Source organism: Bacillus rossius, chromosome 1 (genome assembly GCF_032445375.1).
Source record: "Bacillus rossius redtenbacheri isolate Brsri chromosome 1, Brsri_v3, whole genome shotgun sequence".
In the NCBI taxonomy this organism is placed as follows: domain Eukaryota; kingdom Metazoa; phylum Arthropoda; class Insecta; order Phasmatodea; family Bacillidae; genus Bacillus; species Bacillus rossius.
The window spans coordinates 365,906,296-365,924,706 of NC_086330.1; the positions used below are offsets into that span (position 1 = coordinate 365,906,296).

At 39.4% G+C, this 18,411-nt stretch overlaps 1 protein-coding gene across 10 annotated transcripts in view; it reads right to left on the reverse strand.

Annotated features, from left to right (window-relative positions):
- Positions 1-18,411, reverse strand: part of LOC134528383 (RNA-binding protein fusilli) — a 326,528-nt gene that overhangs the window by 92,598 nt on the left and 215,519 nt on the right. The window lies entirely within an intron of this gene.

Genomic DNA, 18,411 nt, shown 5'->3' on the forward strand with positions numbered 1-18,411 from the left:
ATTTTCATTATTTACTAAACAATGGTTTTATAATTTATAATATAAATAAAGCACAGATATGGGAATATAAACTTATTTACATAAATACAATTGAAACGTTTACAGACACAATTTCTATCACTAATATTGACAATAAATATTTGTTTTTAATGATATAGACCAGAATTCATACCAGTCACTAAAGTACATGATTTAAAAGCACGTAGGGCATAACATTTTTTTCATACTTTGAAAAGTCCGTTGCATTGTACGCGCGCTTCCTAAATATTCAGTTTTTTTTTTTAATAATGCTCCTAAACATGTATAACTTTAATAACTAATACTGTTATCGCCATAAAGAGGTAGGAAATAATTAATTTAGATTGGTGCATTTTATTATAAATTTGGAATCTTCTCCTACAGTCATTCCTGTCGAAGGCACTAAATCAAACAAATCACAATAGTATGTCCATAAAAGAATGTCCCACTCACAACCGTGAGCGTTGCAATTGTGTTGGTTCAAGGTCACTATTACAGAGTAACTCAAGTTAGATAAGCATATGCGCGATTACGGCTTTGTTGTTTTCTCGAATGCTTATCTGGATATGTTGAAAGATTGGCTCTTTCCCCAGTTATCGGAGGGTGAACCTGTAAACTTTTATTTGGCAACAGCATGGAGCCCCTCCCCATTGAAATCTTTTCACGAGAGTGGTTGAACATAAAAGTCCCTGACCGTTGGATTGTTTGAGACGATACAGCTATTTTTCGCTGGCCTTCGTGTTTATCTGACATAACGCCATGCGATTTTTTTTTCCTTTGGGGCTTTATAAAGGATCGTGTCAACGATCCACCGCTACCTAATGATTTGCCAGAGTGTAAACGGAATTGAAAAGGCTATTATTGCTTCCATTACTCCGGACTTGTTAATCCAAGTATGGGAAGAATTGGACTTCAGGTTGGATAATTGTTGGATGATTGCCGTATAACTAAATGCGTACATATTGAACATTTGTACGAAAAAAAAAAAAAAAAATTGTTAGTTTACCTTAGATTTGATGTATGATTTGTTGTAAATAGTCTAAAGTAAACTATTATAATACCATTGAAACTGAAATTATTTTATGGACATTTTTATGGACATTCTGTATATCCCGTCCTGGACTTTTTCCAACCGACAACACTATGTTAAGAGGTTCCATGTTTTAACGCCTCTTCTGAAAGCACACACGGAGAAAGCGTTCAAGAGTGTTCATATTGGCTGAAACGCACTAGGGGTGACAAATAAATGGACCAGCTACAGATGGTGATGCGTTAGTAACAAGCGTAAAGACGGACGCGCAAGTCGTAAAGACGGACGCGCAAGTCGTAAAGACGGACGCGCAAGTCGTAAAGACGGACGCGCAAGTCGTAAAGACGGCATTTGAGCATTAGAGAGAAGTATGTTGGCGTACAACCCGAGTGATAAGGGAGTAAGGATGGCAAAACTTTTGAAAACATCGATATATCGGTCTTCGATACATCGATATTTTCATTAATCGGTCTATTATAATATACAAACTTTTACCTGTGTTTTTAATTATATTATTTAATTACATGTTGTATTGAGTTCGTGATATGTTTAAGCCAATACATAAAATAATTACCTAATACAAGTTTAACTCTTTTCTAGCAAAAGTGAACACAATTGTAATTTTAATTATTCAATAACATCTGTGCTTTTATATCTTTCGTTCATTTTTTTTTATTTCTAAATATTTGTTATGGATTGTGTTTCTTGTTATAGAATTCTGTAGATGTTAAGCGAAAAAGATGCCAACGAACATCTAGAAAAGTAAAAAGGAAAATTGAAAAAAATATCCATGAAATTCCCTACAGTGCAATCCAATATTTTCTTTTTTTTTTCTCTCTCATTTTATATAATAATTTATTTTCCGAAGCCTTCGGTTCACCATTTTATTATTTTTTTCCTAACAAAATTTATTTACAGATAATTTAAACAATTATTTTTGCATGAAATATATTATTTTATTTGAATTCGACATTATTGGAACAAAACATAGATACAAAAAAATATCGGCACCAAATTATCGATATGTTGAACCTTAGATATAGATATCACCGATGCGTCGACATATCGTTGCCATCCCTATCGGCGAGCCATCAGTCCGCGGGGTCACGCGTGGGGAGCGGCGGTTCGCAGCTAATCCCGGACACATGTTCGCCTTGGGCGGAGCTCACAGCTCTGCCCGGCAGAGCTGCAAGTCAGGTACCGCCGCCCTGCACGGAGTAGCACGGAGTGGCTTCGACCGGCGAAGACTCGGTACTCCCTTGAACTAGAGGTGGGTTGCAGAGTATCAATCTGCTACTTTGTAACTGATACACGCCTGCATCAAGTACTGCAAAACTAGTACACTATAGGTATCAAGTACTTTAGTATCAGTTTAGAATTCGCCTGGAACAACACCACGGCCAATGAGCGCAGAACCCGATCGCAGATGACGGTCACTTGGGCGGAGCTTGTGAAAGGGGAGGGAGCGGCACGACGAATAAGGGATAAAGAAGGGAAAGAATGTAGGGGAGGGGCAAGCCTAAGATGTACATCAAGTTCTGTCCCTGCCCGAACACGCCCGAATATTCACCTTCGGCCAACCTCGGGTTTATTCATATATACTTATATTTCTCTGTTTATTTTAATGTAGCTATACTAACCTATAACTAACCGTCCATAGTGTTTTAAAGTGTTTTAATGTAGCTAACCTAACCGACCACTTTTAATATTTGAATTCAATTTTCCTGCGCAAAAATAAAACAGATTCCGAGGTTGGCCGAAGGTGAATATTCGGGCGTGTTCGGGCATGGTCAGAACTTGATGGACATCTTAGGCTTCTCGCAAAACTGTGCCACGGGGCTGTTCAGAGCGCAGTCTGCTCATGTGGTATGGGCAGTGCGTTGTCTTCTGAACGAGAAGCCTACAGATTTGCCAGTAGACCCTGAAGAATCAGCCCATGCATATAAAACTGTTTAAGTTATCAAATTTAAACCGGTGTTTCCAAGTATTAGAGCCTTTAACGTACTGGTCACTAGTAACTACAATTGGAAAACAAGACTCGCTGAGATCTTGAAACGTAAACAACGCGCCTACAGCGGCCGCCATGACATTTCAAAATGGCGGATAAACCGTTGGATGACGGCGCGGTTACCCAATCACTAGATCACGCGTGCCGGCGAGACGCTACAGAAATACACCGAGGTTCCAGGGAGCATTTGTCTGGATGTGGCGGCCGCGAGGTGTCCTCATGCATTAGGCAGCAGGGCTCGGCTTGCTGCACGCCAGGTGCTTGATGAATCATTCAGGCTCCGTCCTTCCGACCAGTGTGAACCATTCTTCACGACGAGAAGAATAACAAGGGGGGGGGGGGGGGGACTAAGGGAAAAGAAGGATGAGCGAATGAATCTGCTCTAAAGAGAAACGTAAGTGACCTGGAGCTGTAGGAATACATCACAAGAACAGTCTCGGTAGCAGTGGCGGAAGCACGAAAGGGGGGTTAGGAAGTACATATCTACCCTTCCTTTCCGAAATTTTGAAAAAATTTGAAAAATATTATTTAAGACAGTACGTTACTATGTGACCTACAATGAGATACATTGCCTATGGCTACTACTGTAGGCCCATGTGTCACGTGTGTAAAAGTTTTTTCAATGCGTGCTCAAATATTTTTTAACCCACCCCCCCCCCCCCTTTTCCCAATTTATTCTCCTTCCAAAAACAAACTGCAACCAACACTGTCTTACAACTACATATAATTCGTAATTTTTTTTTTTTTACCTTACGTGTAAAATAGCGTTTTTGAAGTGAACTTTGCTAAGAAGGTAACCATTTTCGAGTGTTACGAAAATTCCGATCGCATGAGGAGAATAGTTTGGTACGTGATGGGGGAACCGGCAGAGGAGACGGCACGGCACACTTTTTCGCACATTATTGCGCACACTGTCGCGCACTTTTGCACACGCTTGCATACTCGCTCTCTTGCCATCTTGGGCACTCGCGCATTATTAAGAGCATTCGCACTGTCGCGCTCTTGCGCACTTGAATATGCGTGGTTGTTACTGGGGGGGGGGGGGGGGCGGTCGAGCTACCCCCAATACGGGGCCCTTGGCACGCTCGGTGATCGCTGGAGCAGCCTTGAGCGGGCTCCACGTGGCGGCGTGCGGCTCAGGTTGAACCCTGCCATGCTGCAGGGATAGGCGGGTCGCGGCGGTAGGGACCCGCCTGCGCCTGACGCCACCCGACTTACGGGAATATCCGGGCAGAGGGCAACACGACGGGGTTTGAGCTTGTTGTGCACCGTGCCACGGGCCATATTTGCAAGAAAATATTGTTCCTTATTTTACTACTCGAGTGAATCAGAATAATTGTTAAACAGTGTTATGAGAGTGTTTTTTTAAATTATTATTTGAAATCATACCCTCATCCTATTATCAATGATTATTTTTTGTTCAAAAAATACTAAGAATTTATCTCTATACCTAATAAGCAAGATGTTTTACTTCTTTCGCGCGTGGACTCCGCGCAAAATTATTTTTGTAATGACATGTCTATCCGTATCAATCAACGCAAACGAGAGCTCTTCCGCGCTTTAGTGCTTCCGACCTTTTATATACTGATTTCGGCAACTGTATGGCCTGGCGGTGCTTCAAACCTACGTCTGATTACATAACTATGAGTACAAAAAAGTTTTTTTTTTTTTTTTGTGAATACACAGATTCATTTTTGCAGACAGTACTTAATCGTTGCCAAAATTATTTTATAGTTATAGATTATGTACTTTTATAATACGTAACAAAAAGTGTGGCTGTATAACTATACAGTACTATAATTATTGGGGGGGGGGGGGGGGGGGGGGTGGAAAAAAAGGGGGAGGGGAGGGGGATACTCTTTAGAACCTAATTGTTTGTATATTTTGATATGCACAACTAAATGTGTAGTTTGTCCCACTAGTTAGGTACTCTAGATAAAACTATACGCACAGTAATTAAAATTTATATTCTTTCAACAATACGGCAAAATTGCTAACTGGTCCAACCAATGTGTTTATTTTGCTTTTTTTTTTTTTTTTTTTTTTCATAATTCTTCACAGAAATATTTTAAAAAATACAGCTTTAGTTGTAACCTTTAAAATAAGTTGAAATTTAAACATTAAAAAAAAAAACCTATTTAATATAGTCCGCTCGCCACAGAGAAACAAAACACACACACTCGACCATCACGTAGTTACAAACCTCGCCGGCAGATAGCTGCGCGGCGCTGCACGCAACTACACGCCACTAGCGCTCTCACGCTTCTTGATATTCAACTAATGTTAACTCTAAAAATCACCGGTGGTGCAGCGACGATGATCGACGATAACAACATTGTAAGCATGTTTGAGGGTAATAATAATTTTGTTACTTCATATTTCTTTATTTATTCCTATTTTAACAAAATTTATAATAAATAAAAACAATTACAAAAAGATTAGATTCCTACAGTACTTGAAAAAGAAACGAAAGCCAATAAACTCCGCGCCGTGTTATCTTGTTATTAAATTTTATTAGTGGTTTTGCTGAATATCACATAATACTTTTAAGGAAAACTTATGAACACATCGATATATTGCTTGAATTATATCGATACTGAAAATTTATTTGCTTGCAAATAACGATAATTTCGATATATCGGTCTATAACATACAAAGTTTTACCCATACTTTGCTTATTATAAAATCATTATTTAAGTACACATTTTAATTAATTTTTAATACATATAAGTTAATATAAAGGAATTAACCTAATACAAGTTTGGCTCTTTCTAGCATAATTGAAGATTCTTTTAAATTTTCTATTATTAAATAAAATCTTATCTATATGGTTCGATAGTTTATTTTTACTATTATTTTAATGGATTGTTATTCTAATATACTTTTGAAGATGTTAAACGAAAAGATAGCCAACAAGCAAGAAAAAAATATAATGTATAATAATAAGCTGAAAAATTACTTAATTGTTAGTTCGGTCCACCATTTTATAATTTTTCTGCCAAATTTATGTACAGATAATTTTAATATATATTTTTTAATTTAAAAATATTATTTTATTCGAATTCGTTATCATCGGAACAAAATATCGATATAAAATAATATCGGCAATAAAATATCGATATTTTAAACCTGAACTATCAATATTTCCGATATATCATTCATTGCCATCCCTAATCAGAGTTGAATGTCGCGTTTGTAAGCCCTTCAAATACATTAGCTCCGCTAGTAGAGGGCCCGCATGTTCATTGGCATGCATCACTTTACATTGTAACTAAAACTAAATTCGTCAAGAGTAGTTTGTAAAGAAAATGCCACGGAAAGGAGTCATTTTTTAGTTGGTGGTAATTACAATAGGTTTACAATATTGGTTGTTTCGATTACAGTACGCATCGAGCCGTAGTAACAAATTTTAGGTAGATTTCGAAGAGATACATACTACCTTTTTTAGCCGTTACCAGGGTGCGATTTCTGGACAACTTTTATATAGTTTTTCGTTTCAAAGTCCAAAGACTCCAAAACCATCGTCAACACAAAAGAGTGTGTATTAAATATATATATATATATATATATATATATATATATATATATATATATATAATTTACGCAATTTTTCACAAATCTCTCCCAAGCTGATACATAAAATCTAATGGTGGCAAATCTTGGAGCAATTTCCGACCAAAGAGGTAGAAATGGGGGAAGATTTTTTGAATAACGGAAAAATCGCTGTAACTCCCTTAATATGGAAAATATCACAAAAGTTTGAACGTATATACAACTCTTAGGAGAAATACCAAAAAAAGGTTGTCTAAAAATATTTTTGATACGACCAACCATTACTATAAGGGGTGGAAAATAACAGGGGTTTAAATTTAAAAAAAAAAAAAAATCATAACTCCCTTAGTACGAACACGATCGAGTCCGTTAAAATTGTTTGTAAATATTATAATTTTTATTTAAAAATTTTATGTGTAACAATTTGTGATAAAACAAACTATTATTGCAAGGGGTTGGGAAAAAATCTAGGGTTGGAATAAGAAAATTAATAAAACGTCCCTACTATATGCACTTCCAAACCCAATCTTATTATTGTTTAACTTTCTAAATACTGACAAACTACTGTTAAAATAATTTTTTATCTAACCAACCATTACTCCAAGGGGTGGAATAACAAGGTTTGATAGTAAAAAAAAAAGGTCATAACTTTTTTCAGTAGATTTAATATAAAATCCATTATAATTTATTGTAAAAATCCTATAATTTATCTAAACCTTTAGCTGAAACATTTTTTGATGAAACTAATTATTACCGTAAGGGTAGAAAAAAAATTCAAAATTTATTGGTATTAATTTTATACGAATTTATTTTAAACCATCTTAAAATTATCTTAGACTTTGATGCACAGCACATCTGTAAGACCACGTTACTAATGCAAGTGATGAAAAATAGTGTTTTAGGGTTAACAAATAAAAATTTACCTTATTTGGTAGGTATATAATATTAAATTTGTTCTAAGTTTTTCAATGGCGGATACATTTGAGTATAGTAGTAATATTTTCGCAGCATGGAAAATGAGCAAATAGTTTATCGATTTTGTAATATTATATTGTGAGAAGTAATGCATGTGCATCAGGCAAACAAACCAGTGAAAATTGTTTCACTCCATTTTGGTAGCTTACATATCTTGTGGTGATGTCAACCAGAAATGTTTGCATCTCCTGCTCATTTCTAAGTACATAACATGGCCCTTTTTATTACAAAACAACCTTAAGTGTTCTTCGCACAGTTGAAATTACTTTTAGTAAGTAATTAGTCGTCAAGTAGATAAATTAACATTACTGACGTAAAACTTAACCTATATCCCGAGTTGTTTTAGCTAGTAATTATGGACCCACCCAACAGATAGCGTCCCATGTCGCGCGAAACATGGTTTCAGTTTCCAGTGTAAGAGTCGCACTCCTTGTTGTGTCCGCAAGCAACTGTCGGCTCGCGATACCTCCGGAGCCGGCGCGGGTGTGGTGGTAACCCTGACCTCGACGCGGCAAGATGGCCGCCGCCAGGTAGCGGGGAGCTTCCCGGAATACAACAGCAGTCCCTCCCAGCTCCCCGCGCGCAAAGCAAGACGTCAACTCGGGTCGAGAGAGTTGCCAAACGGGGCACTCTCACCAGGAAAACACGGCAGCAATAGCACTTCTCTAGAATTATATCAGCCTCCTAATATATTTATAAACTAATAGTTGCACACCCACATTCTCTGTAGATGAACGATGCTCGAACCGTGCACCAGTAGGCTGCGGAGCCCGGAGCTATTTATTTTTAAGGAGACCGTACCCGGAAAATTTTTAAAAATGTACTCTTCCAAACATTTTTAACTCAATCTGGAACTTAAATCTCGACGAAGGTTTTGATAATTTATCTTGGAATATTCTTATATTATTTTCTGATTAATTATCCTCTGGTCAATTTTAAGATAATTTTTTAACGGTATAAACACATCATAATAAGTTGTAATAAAAAAAATTTAAAGTTTTTTTTTAAATACGAAATAGTGAATTTAAATAGGTAGCCTATTGACCACATTAAGATACTACAAGATTATAAAGAAAAATCTATTTTTTTCCTTTTATATTAATGTCCATTTTTTCAACAGAACACTAGGACAAACAAAATTAAATAAAAATAAAGTATCGGCGTAAACATGGTGTTGAGTGGTGACTTCTCCTGGCCCCAGATCGAGTCCGAACTCGCCCCGAGTATGTATTTACTTGTAAGTACTCGTCCCCGAGTATACTTCGCGCGTGGTTCCAGTTTTGTAGGTTATACTTGGTTCTACACTCCCTTCTTACGAAGAACGCACGCTCGACCCACGGGGAGCAGAAGGCCGGTTCTCCCCGTGGGGGAAATGGAAGAGAGTGGCCCTCTCACTCCCCCGTCGCGGCTTCTCGGCTCTTAGAAGACGTACCCGCCCAGTGGCGCACGGAAATAAGTAAAGAGACGAAAGGAAGCAGATCCGAGGACATCGTTGTTCACAATTTATTATTGAGCCCAAAATTGAACCAACCTGCCACTGAATGATGAGAATGCCGAAGCACAGTGTAGGTAGTGCAGGTTCGTCGTGGTATGGTATGGTCACTATGGTCTGGTCTGGTCTGGTCTGGTCTGGTCTGGTCGCCGCAGGTGGAGGCCGTGGCAGGGACCAGTCGAGGGGCCTGGCTCGATCGAGAAGAGGGCTTGGGAGGGGGGAGGGTGTAATTGGAGCAGCGAGGGTCCAGCGCCGGAAACTACAGGGTAGCCGCCCCACTCCTGTCCGCCCGGCACACACTGTACGAGAAATAACACTACATTCAAAAAAAACCTCTCAGAATATTTTCAAGTGACTGTATACGAATACATTTCAATAACTTGATGTAAGCTTTTGGACATACGCCATTGCTAAGCATAATTTCTTTTCCAACTTCCACAGAGAAATATGCATACCGGGTCCATACCGGGAATTGATATTATCTTTGAAAGATTTATTGTGCAACGGGAGTGCATGACTTGATGTAAGCTTTTGGACATACGCCATTGCTAAGCATATGTCCAAAAGCTTACATCAAGTCATGCACTCCCATTGCACAAATCTTTCAAAGATAATACATTTCAATGGCCCTAACGCACGTTCTTCCCTCGACATAAGAGGGCACTAATGGAGGACGAGTGTCGACGTGGCGAGACGGTGCGACGGAGAGCGACAGAACGTGGTGGCGTATGTTGACCGCGCCAAGTACAGAACAACCCAGATCCTCCCACGAACATGCAGCCGTCGTGGCCCCGTGTAAGCGACACCTACCTTTGCAAGTCGCAAGTCGCGGCTACGATGGGTGGTTCCGCAGGTGAGCACGTAACAACTGCAAGTGACGTGCGTGTGCAGGGAACAATAATTAGTTCGTTATTATCTTGGCATCCTCAAGAACCGCCTGACGCGACTGTGCCTTCAGGTGTTTGGTCGATAGCCAGCAGAGAGCTTTAGTTTACACTATACGTGTCACGTCAGGAAGAAAACATGTCAAAGTTGAAGAGAGAAAAAAAATCATCGAGAGAGTCTAAAAAAAAAAAAATTGAGCACAATCCTGCTTAAATTTCTTTATATTTTACGAGGGTGAAAAAAATATCTAGAGTATCTCTTAAATATTAATAAAAAAAAGATGCACGGTCACCGATTAACGTCCAGGCCGTGTTGTCTTCCAGCCAGGCGGGGCGTGACGTCAGAAGCAAATACCGTTTTTTCACCATAAACGGTTTTCCATTCCAAGTGAATATTGTTCCATTTTTTTTTTTTTTGAGAATTTGTTTGTTTCCTAAATTCGGGTGCATTTGCGTACCTGCGCGGATCTTCTCGGGTACCGGGTACGAATACACACTGAGAAAAAATGTTTGTTTGCCTCAACAAAATATTTATTTATATATGGCGAAATGAATATATTTTGTTAGGTAATTCAAACAAATATTTTGTAGAAGGAAAGATTCTGTTGACCCAACAAAATGATTTTGTCAACTCAAGTGTATATTTGGTTAGGTGTAACAAATTGTTTTTGTTACTTACCGAGTTCGGTTAAACTAACAAAATATTTTGTTCCACCAAGTAAATATTTGTTTCGCCATGTATAAAAAAAATATTTGTTTAATTCAAACAAACCTTTTTCTCTGTGAAGTAATCTGGGTCCGTGTACTCAAATTCGGGTACGTCTGGCAACACTGTCGGGGGCCACCCGAGGACCGAGCAGCACGCGTGTTTGCCAAACGCAGGCTCTTTATCAGCGACTGCAGATAAGAGCGTGAGTGGCGACTTATCAGGTGCGGGAGCAGCGCGGCAGGTGCCGCTCTCCGCTGGGGCGGCGGCGGCGGCGGCGGCTCCGGACACGACCGCCCCCGGCAACGCCGCGGCTGGAGGCCGCCGAGCGAGCCCGGCTCACGCGCGCGGTTCACACGAGGCTGCGGCGCGCTTCGAGGCCATCTTCCCGTCTTCCCTTCGCCGTCTCACTGCACGTTTGCATCAACACATCATATTAAGGGCCCCGCCTACCTGGGCACACATACGGTGTGCAGAGCTTCAGGAAAAACAACGCGATTTCAAAACTACTCAAGATATCCGAATAGCATTTAAGAGTTCGCTGAGGGCCGAAAAGTACTTTTAATTTCGGATTAAGTTTTTAAACTGTAGTTTCAGAAGCGTTAAAATGGCTAAAACGCGTGTTTTCAGAGTAATTTTTAGGCATTAAACAATCAGTACAGATTCTTGAAAGCACTTTAAGGGACTTGCATAACACCTTTATCTTCATTTCTCCGCCATATAATGTTACGGTCGCAGCTAAAATCTCACAGTTATCCTGTGCACGACGAGAAGACTGCGCGCCGGTTCAGAGGCTATATACCGCGTTAGTAATACCAGCGAGCGTCGCGCTCATCATCCCGCCTCACTAACACACATACACCCCTTAAGATGCGGGACTGAAAAGTTTGGTTGTACTCATTACCCGTGCTGTCCAGCGCTATAGTTTGTATTTACTACCTATACTTATCACAACTGTCTCTTCGTGGTCAGTTTACAGTGTTCGTCTGTGTTGTCAATTGTTCTTAATTCCTTCCACGAAATTCTCGTTTGATAAAGGTCGTTTTAGGTTGAGTTTTCTGTTTGTCCATTGTCCATTATCCAGGTTCTCTCTACAACGCACGGGGAAGTCCCGTAACGCCGTGCGGCACCTAGCGTCGGACACTCGTACCATCTCGGCAAGTGTCACGATGCATTCAATTCAAAAACCGTTGAAAGAGGTCCCGGGGGAGGGTAGCGATACAGGGTCGCGGGACGCGGTTTGCCAGTGACGCAAAAGGTCACGGCGGGAGACGTCGATTGCTGTTTTTGGGCAGGAAAACACTGCATCACGTAGATCAAAGTCAGTGTTGCTGCTAAGTTTGCGTTTTCAAGTGTTTATGGTACTTGTTAATAAAGATAGTATTCCATTACTATACGTAGACTGTTAAAGTGTTGGTTTCCAAAAAAAAAAAAAAACGTTTTGGCATGGAACACGTAATTATGGCGATTTCCTGTCCCGTAGTACCGGGCAAAAAGTTGTCCCTCAACACTGGACAGTGACCAAGTTATTTACTCTCGTAAGTATTTATGCTTATTGTAATAACTGTTGCAAGTTGGTTTAGAGAATAAAAGAACGGAGAGAGATCGAAATGGAAGAGACGAAAGAGAAAAGAAGCGGGGAAGTTTCCGTGTCTTCCACTGATGTAGCCTTTGCTGGGCTCATCTACGACCTGCGATGCAGAACTGTCCAACAATTTGGTCTCAGAAGAATCCAAGAACCATCCTAACGAATATACCAACGAACCAACAATCAGCAGTTCCAAGGCATTGATCAGCTTTGATCCAGATGTTATCTAGATTGTCCATACATTGTCGCCATTGCCGGATGCTGCCTAAAAAAATAAAAAATAAATAAATCAGCGGCTCGGAAGCGAAAATGTGAAAGAAGTGAAATTCTAACATCACCATCATACAAAATTGCTGTTGAAGAAAACGAGAACGAAAAAAAACGTTAAGGACAAAAAGAAAAGAATGAGAACCAAGTTCAAAACAGCAATAGGCGAGAAGGGGATACAAACTACAGGTGTGAAAGCCAAAGGAAAAGAACATTCCTGAATGTGCAGACGCCTGCATACGCGATCTATGCATGGATTTTTGAAAATGTCCGGCGCTTGGGGCGCGAAGTTCAGCCCGTCAGATACTAGGTGCCACTTAAGTGATTAAGAAAGACATATTTTATTTTTATCAAAGTTTGAGTTTCTAAATAAATTTTAGTGCTTTTTTTTATTTTTTATCTTTGTTGACTTAAATAATTCATAAATAAAGTTACATTTCTCGAAGAAAATGTTATTTTATTTCCTGAAAACCTTAGGTGTCCGCCAATATGCAATGACGTGAGTTCAAAATAATGTTTTAAATAAACGCCTAACCTTTTACAAAATGAAAAACAAAATTGAATCCAATGCTCAGTACAAAAACGACACGAACGAAAATGTTTAGGCCTCAGAGATTAATCCGCATAAGTCCGATCCCTCCCAATGTGTTCTCTAGGTATTCGAGAGCTAAATTTTAAAAATAAACGACAGATAATTTTCAAAATTAAAATCCACGCATATTTATGTTATTAATGAATTATTTTCAGTGTCTGCTTCATTCAATCTATTTATTATTCATAATGATCAACCTTCCTTAAACCTTAACCTTCCATTAGTAGTCCGACAAGTCTTCAATAGATTATCCATTTATACATACTCTTCTTTCTTCAATCTCCACCATCATTATTATCAGTGGCAGTCGGAACGTGGTGAAGACGTATCTTGCCACAGGTTGGCCAAGCCCCCTGATCATGCGCCGTTCAACTTGCTTACGGCGGTTTTCCTCGACGTGCGGGTAAGTTAGCGAATAAGCACTGCCTTGTTGCGACACGGCAGCAACCTAACTCGCGAGCCGTATTCCAGAACAGGGAACAGGAAGGCCGACAGTTTTAATAAACTGTGCCCTGGCGCGAGGCTAGAAACTAGTTCCAACGCATTCTAGCGGACGTATCCCAACCATCGATGCAGTTGTCACGGCAAAATTTATAGATAAGCAGCAACCATCGCACAAATTAAATGGTGTTATTCTAATTTTCTCAAGTACATTTTTCAAGTTCCGATTATTTCTTGTTATGGCCATTAAATAGTAAAAAATGTATTTCGGATTAGTTTCGCTACCATAAAGTTTCGTTGGGCACACAAATACACTTGCTAAGTCCCCCGAAGTTTACGAAAGTAAATATATACGATTTAATGGCGCCAGACGCGGGTCCGCCATCTGGGCGAAATCAACGATAGAGTGAGAGGTTTGCGCATGCGCGGAACTTGGGCAACAAATAGGTCAGAGATAGGATACCGAAATCCGTTCCCTGGCCGTGTCAAATTGTGTTAGGGTACAAGTGCAGCATAATTCAACAACTAAACCACAACGTTTGTGTCTTGGAATACCAGCCTAAGTCTCCACTGTAGCTGCAGCGAAGGTTCTAGAGTACACAGACCTGGCCGCTTTATCACTGTAGCATTAGACCTGTTGTAGGAGTCTGGTGCTACAGGCATAACAGCCGTGCAGTCCCATCAGTTGATGGGAATTTATTACCGAGAATAATGCACCTGTGCCCCATTATGATTATTCTCCGTGGGCTCATTAGCACACGACGCGCATCGCCTGGTAATGAATGAGCAGCATGACTGTCCGGTTCTTTTATAGAATACTTGACCCGTGGCATGCTGTTTCATGCTTACTTCAGCACATTTAATACAATATTGGTGTTCCGACACCCTCATCGACAGTAACTGCGCTTCATTTCATCCACACAAACAGCGACGAGTAGAAAGTTTCACGTCCACACGTCTTGCTTAATATATGTAATTTTTAGTTGGTAAGTCACCGATTTTAAAACAGAGCGTGCGTATTATAGCATCTGGTTAAACAGCGCACAATTGATGTAACAGTTCTTGATATGAGTGGTGCAAGCATGGGCGCAAATCTGTAGGATTTCCAGGGGGGGCCCGTGAATTCTGTGGTTTAAGAATTTTGCGCTAGAGGTCAACCGAAACAAGTCTTCTCTGGATGATAAGCTCGTATGTTATACACTTTATTTTTACGTAAGTTATATTAACAATAAAGCAGAGCAACATATGTTTTAGTAATTATTAATTAATGACTATAAGAAATCATCTCTCAAACATGTTTGAATAATTTTCTAACCTAAATACATAAAATATCCATGAAAACATCTATTAAAATAATATACGTGAATATAGCGCTGTCCGTCCGTCTGTCTGTCCGTCTGCCACCAGGCTGTATCTCATGAACCGTGATAGTTAGACACAAATACTAAAAACATAGTAAAATAAATATTTAAGGAGGCTCCCATGCAACCAACGTGATTTTTTTGTTCATTTTTGCTCGATATTGGAAACGGCAACAGGTAGACACTTGAAATATTCACAGAATATTTAGTTATATATTCACTTTAAAATAAATGATTAAATTAAAACAAAACAAATATTTAAGGGGGCTCCCATACAACAAACGTAAAAACAGAATAAAATTTCACAAATGATGTATTTCTGTTGCCGCTATAACAAGAAATTCTAAAACAGAATAAAATAAATATTTAAGTGGGGCTCCCAATCCCATTCAACAGACATGATTTTTTTTTGCCGTTTTTATAGATAATGGTACGGAACCCTTCGTGCGCGAGTTCGACTCGCACTTTGTTGGGTTTTTTATGCCACATCACATAATTACTGCGATTCAAATGCTGTTCGTGAAATTCTTTGTTCACAAATGTTTGATGCACCCTAAAAACCCAAAGCGCCAAAGCTAATAAACGGATCAACATCAAATGAACGATCGAATCATATTAAAACCCTTAAAGACTATTTTATTTAGTAAAGGCATCAACCAGGCAAAAAAGAAAAAAAACTTAATGACACAAATGAAAAATCTCGGAGATAGAACTATGAAATTTATCCTACAGCTAATTGAACCACATACCTACATTTCTCGGCTTATTTTTAATATAATCAGTATTTTGGCAGTGAATATTATTTAGTTAAAATATACCGCTTGATTAGTTATTAAAGAGACGCGTTTGCTTCCTTATTAACTTAAATACGGATGTGTAACGTTTAAATACTTCTTTCTCAATCTTACTTCTGTATACTCGTGCAGTGTTTCAGTTATCAAATAACAAATGTTATAAAGTGATTATCGGCCATGAATTGTGAAAATTATCTTTTGATAATAAAAGGGGAGTGATTTTAAATTCCATATTGACGAGGAAAAAAATTATTCCCTGTATATTCACATGTAACGTACAGAGCAGCTAGCCTTACAGAATGGAGATGAGCTAAAAAAATTCCAGAAAATGGTATATAAGTTTCAGTTCGTAAATAAACTAAATTCTGCTATAATTACTGTTAAAGTATTAAGTTGTTTATTTACTGGAAAAAATAACGTTACATAATCACTCAAATAAAATATATTACCTAAATAATAGTCACTACTTATAAAACAATCAAGCTTACCAGGTGAGAATCAGATTCTGTTTTCCGTTTCTTCCGCGTCACGAAATCATCCATGTTGATGTTTGCCAAGAAAGCAGAAGACTGGCGCCCACGAGAGCAAAACCACTTTAAAAACAGACTACCTGAAACCTATAATACTGTCGTTTCAGAGGACAAGGTAGTGTGGGTAACAATGGGGAGGAAATGCTAACGGAACCCTACCCTAGCTTCGTCCTTTGGAATGAACGGTTTCTAGGAATTAAGGGTTTCAAAGTTCACACTGGAAAACTCCATACCATGGCTTTCGCAGAAGGGGTAGGGGAAAATAACTACGGAACTCAAAGGTAGGAATGTAAAGCATGTCAAAGTGTCTGTCGTCGTTGTAAATAATAATCTGATATGTATGTTGTGTACACCATTAACTTTAAAATCACGAAGTGGGCCCCCCCAAGGAGGGGCCCATTAATTCCAGGGGGGGCCCGGGCCCCCCTGGCCCCCCCGGGATCTACGCCCAAGGGTGCAACCATAACATTTTAAGAAACAAAATCTTCTCCCATTTTACGACCTAGAGCATATTTATTTATAAAACTTGTTATAAAGTAAAGAAGATTTATAATCTGGTTATTTATGTGAGGTCATGCCAATAATTAGGACATACAGAGAAAGAACTAGCGATAATGATGAAGTGTGTACCTGCATCCATAGTAACAAACTAAGACTGGAGAAATGAGATAGTGCGCGGCAATAAGTCCCAGTACATCCCTCGCCATTGCTGGGACCCGTAAACTTATGAGGGCGGGTCCCGTACCAGATAACTGCTTTATACTGGCGTTTACAACTATTCAACTTTGAACCACTTTGGCAGTTCTCACAAAAATGAGAAGGCTGTTAAGAAATTGCTGGGACATTTATTTGATGACTGGCAGCGAATGCTAAAAACTACCATTTTGTTGTGTTGAGCCTCACACGCACTGCAACTTAACAGGCGCGAAAAGTAGCACGCGAAAATAGAATTTCGCGCACATCCAGGAATCGCTCCATCGGCAGAGGAGACGCGAGATGGCAGCGCAGAGTGCTCGGCGCGATCTTGGGTCGGCGGTCACAAAACACGTTTCACCTTCACAACAGGTCCTCGAAGTACCACCTCCCCCCCTCCCTCCCAGCGGTGACCAAGGGGGGCCTATGTTCACGCACTCTTGGGAACATTCTAGGCACTTCGCAAGGGAAGCCTTCTTTTCACAGACGAGAGAGCCAAAACCCGAAGTTGCCCGAAGTTCGTGCTTTTTTCCCGTATGTTTGATGTAGCTATCCTAACCAAATCAACCGTCCACAATGTTTTTAAGTATTTATAATGTAGATAACCTAAACTAATTGACCATTAGTATCCTTTTATCAACACCGCCATATTTATTTACAACGAGCCAAAAAAAAAACCGAAGATGCACGATCGGGTGTTTGGCTCTCTCGTCTGTGAAAAGAAGACTTCCCACTTCGCAAGCAGTTGTTAAGGGTGCTGCGCTCCGGACTGCTGGTGCTAGTAGCTGTTGCGCCCGCGTAGCGCCACGGAATCACCCTTAACTGCGCTGCAGTCGCGAGTTCTCGCCGCTGGAGTGGCTGTGTGCAACGAGCGGGCAGTGACCTTCACTGCAATTACATGTTCGCGTCCATCACAACAAGGAATTAAATCTAAAATTTAACATGCGGTGAAAATGACGGAAGACCAAGGTCTTGAAACTACAAGTCAATTATAACGTAGTAGGCCTAGTAGCATAGTATGATCTAGGCCAGGATACTATGACTACCTGGGGGTCTCCCATAATCGGCGGCTCCCACCATCTTACATTCGTCATATTAAATTATACTAATAAGACACCATTCTCGCATGAATTCGTTTGGATTAAATGATATAAGGAATCCTGCCTGTTATTATATGCCACACATGTTAATATACAAAATACAATAGATAAAAATATTTTTAATCGTTAAATTGATGTATTTTAACTTGAACACGTTTTTCCCATTCAGTTTATTTTTTTTACATGAGGCATTTGCCACTGCCTCCCTTGTAAGGTTTTTATTATATTAATTTGTACGAATATTATTTAACTTTTGTCATATGTTTCAGTTCATCATATTTTTTTTCATTAAAACAATTTGTATTACATAATTCTATTATACAGATATTTTTTAAAAAAAATTATTTTATCACGTAAATATTTGTTCTGGTACAGTACCA